This window comes from Haematobia irritans, chromosome 2, assembly GCF_050003625.1.
Source record: "Haematobia irritans isolate KBUSLIRL chromosome 2, ASM5000362v1, whole genome shotgun sequence".
In the NCBI taxonomy this organism is placed as follows: Eukaryota; Metazoa; Arthropoda; class Insecta; order Diptera; family Muscidae; genus Haematobia; species Haematobia irritans.
Window position 1 is genome coordinate 25,942,055 of NC_134398.1, and position 4,139 is coordinate 25,946,193.

Sequence of the window (4,139 nt, forward strand, 5' to 3'; positions counted from 1 at the left end):
AGCATTATAGGATTTTTTTTTCGAAATTTTGTCAAAATTTCATTTTATATGAAATTTTTTTAATATTTTGTTTCTATAGGAAATTTTGTCTAAATTTTCTTTCTATAGGAAATTCTGTCAAAATTTCATTTCTATAGGAAATTTTGTTAAAATTTCATTTCTATAGGAAATGTTGTCATTTTTTTTTCTATAACAAATTTTGTCAGAATTTCATTTCTATAGAAAATTTTGTCAAAATTTTCTTTCTATAGGAAATTTCTCAGAATTTAATTTCTATAGGAAATTTCGTCGAAATTTCATTTTTATAGGAAATTTTGTCAAAATTACATTTCTATAGGAAATTTTGTCAAAATTTAATTTCTGTAGGAAATTTCGTCAAAATTTCATTTCTATAGGAAATTTTGTCAAAATTTCATTTCTATAGGAAATTTCGTCAAAATTTCATTTCTATAGGAAATTTTGTTAAAATTTCATTTCTATAGGAAATGTTGTCAATTTTTTTTTCTATAACAAATTTTGTCAGAATTTCATTTCTATAGAAAATTTTGTCAAAATTTTCTTTCTATAGGAAATTTCTCAGAATTTAATTTCTATAGGAAATTCGAAATTTTATTTTTATAGGAAGTTTTGTAAAAATTTAATTTATATAGGAAATTTTGTCAAAGTTCCATTGCTATAGGAAATATTGCTAAAATTTCATTTTTATAGGAAGTTTCCAAATTTCATTTCTATAGGATATTTTTTCAAAATTTCATTACTTTAGGAAATTTTGTCACAATTTCATTTCTATAGGAAATTTCATTTTTATGGGAAATTTTGTCAAAATTTCATTTCTATATGAAATTTTTTTAATATTTTGTTTCTATAGGAAAGTTTGTTAAAATTTCATTCCTATAGGAAATTTTGTCAAAATTTCAGTTCTATGGGAAATTTTGTCAAAATTTCAGTTCTATATGACATTTTTTTAATATTTTGTTTTTATAAGAAATTTTGTTAAAATTTCATTTCTATAGGAAATTTTGTCAAAATTTCATTTCTATAGGAAATTTTGTCAAAATTTCATTTCTATAGCAAACTTTGTCAAAATTTCATTTCTATAACAAATTTTGTCAAAATTTCATTTCTATAGAAAATTTTGTCAAAATTTAATTTCTATAGGAAATTTTGCCAAAATTTCATTTCTATAGTAAATTTTGTTTGGAAATTTTGTCGAAATTTCATTTTTATAGGAAATTTTGTCAAAATTTCAATTCTATAGAAATTTTGTCAAAATTTCAATTCTAAGGAAATTTTGCCAAAATTTTAATTCTATAGGAAATTTTGTCAAAATTTCAATTCTATATAAATTTTTTTTTATGTTTTGTTTCTATGGGAAATTTTGTCAAAATTACATTTCTGTAGGAATTTTTGTCAAAATTTTATTTCTATAACAAATTTTGTCCAAATTTCATTTCTATAGGAAATTTTGTCAAAATTTAATTTCTATACGAAATTTTTTCAAAATTTCATTTCTATAGGCAGTTTCGAAAAAAATTTATTTCTTTAGGAAATTTTGTCCAAATTTAATTTCTATAAGAAATTTCATTTTTATAGGAAATTTTGACAAAATTTCATTTCTATAGGAAATTTTGTCAACATTTCATTTCTATATGAAATTTTGTCAAAATTTTATTTCTATAGGAAATTTTGTCAAAATTTCATTTCTATAGGAAATTTTGTCAAAATTTCATTTCTATAGCAAACTTTGTCAAAATTTCATTTCTATAACAAATTTTGTCAAAATTTCATTTCTATAGAAAATTTTGTCAAAATTTAATTTCTATAGGAAATTTTGCCAAAATTTCATTTCTATAGTAAATTTTGTTTGGAAATTTTGTCGAAATTTCATTTTTATAGGAAATTTTGTCAAAATTTCAATTCTATAGAAATTTTGTCAAAATTTCAATTCTAAGGAAATTTTGCCAAAATTTTAATTCTATAGGAAATTTTGTCAAAATTTCAAATCTATATAAATTTTTTTAATGTTTTGTTTCTATGGGAAATTTTGTCAAAATTACATTTCTGTAGGAATTTTTGTCAAAATTTTATTTCTATAACAAATTTTGTCCAAATTTCATTTCTATAGGAAATTTTGTCAAAATTTAATTTCTATACGAAATTTTTTCAAAATTTCGTTTCTATAGGCAGTTTCGAAAAAAATTTATTTCTTTAGGAAATTTTGTCCAAATTTAATTTCTATAAGAAATTTCATTTTGTAGGAAATTTTGTCAAAATTTCATTTCTATAGGAAATTTTGTCAACATTTCATTTCTATATGAAATTTTGTCAAATTTTCATTTCTACAGGGAATTTTGTCAAAATATCATTTGTATAGGAAATTTTGTCAAAATTTCATATCTATAGCAAATTTTGTTGAAATTCTATTACTATAGGAAATTTTGTCAAAATTTCATTTCTATAGAAATTTTGTCAAATTTGTCAAAATTTTATTTCTATAACAAATTTTGTCCAAATTTCATTTCTATAGGGAATTTTGTCAAAATTTTATTTCTATAGGATATTTTGTCAAAATTTAATTTCTGTAGGAAATGTTGTCAAAATTTCATTTCTATAGAAAATTTTGTCAAAATTTGATTTCTATAGGAAATTTTGTCAAAATTTGATTTCTATAGGAAATTTTGTCAAAATTTCATTTTTATAGAAAATTTTGTCAAAATTTGATTTCTATAGGAAATTTTGTCAAAATTTGATTTCTATAGGAAATTTTGTCGAAATTTCATTTCTACAGGAAATTTTTTCAAAGTTTCATTGCTATAGGAAATTTTGTTAAAATTTCATTTTTATAGGAAATTTTGTTAAAATTTCTTTTGTATAGGAAATTTTGTCAAATTTCATATCTATAACAAATTTTGTTGAAATTCTATTACTATAGGAAATTTTGTCAAAATTTCATTTCAATAGGACATTTTGTCAAAATTTCATTTCTATAGGGAACTTTGTCAAAATTTCAATTGTATAGAATTTTTTTCAAAATTTCAATTCTGTAGGAAATTTTGTCAAAATTTCATTTCAATAGGACATTTTGTCAAAATTTCATTTCTATAGGCAACTTTGTCAAAATTTCAATTGTATAGAATTTTTTTCAAAATTTCAATTCTGTAGGAAATTTTGTCAAAATTTCATTTCAATAGGAAATTTTGACAAAATTTCATTTCTATAGGAATTTTTGTCAAAATTTTATTTCTATAACAAATTTTGTCCAAATTTCATCTCTGTAGGATATTTTGTCAAAATGTCATTACTATAGGATATTTTGTCAAAACTTCATTTCTACAGGAAATTTTGTCAAAGTTTCATTGCTATAGGAAATTTTGTCAAAATTTCATTTCTATAGGAAGTTTCGACAAAATTTTATTTCTATAGGAAATTGTGTCAAAATCTCATTTGTATAGGAAATTTTGTTAAAATTTCATTTTTATTAGAAATTTCCTCAAAATTTCATTTCTATGAGAAAATTTGTTAAATTTTCATTTCTATAAGAAACTTTGTCAAAATTTCATTTCGAATCACTGAATAAAATCATGCCCAGTTCCAAAGATTTTGTTTTTACACTAATGATATTGGTATTGATTACGAGTCAAAGAAATGGGCACTTTAAAGACACAATTCTCTTTTAAATTTGGGTTATGCGTACTTGAGTCTAGGAAACAAATTTTAATTTTTCGTTTTTTCAGCTTGTTTTCTTCATATGCTATCAAAGACTTTAGTCCAAAAAATTTCATTCATTTCATGATACACATTTTTAGGTCGAATCACTTATTTATAAGGACAAAGCGACTTTATTGAAAAGTATATCGACTTTTGGGCAAGGAAAAAAACTTTATATCAGAGAAAGGCTTCTTCCATGCTAAGCAAAATTCCCATTCGTATTTTATGGACATGAAATAGTTGGCCTCACGACAATAGTTTTTCCAATGTACGAGTATATTCTTGGTCGTAGTGGAATTCTCGGTCGAACTTGTAATGTCCGTCCGTCGGACGCTAACTTTTATAGATACAAGATATCGACTTGAAACATGACATAAGTAGTTATTATTGAGTATTGACGGATGGTTAAAAAAAAATAAAAATCAAAATAA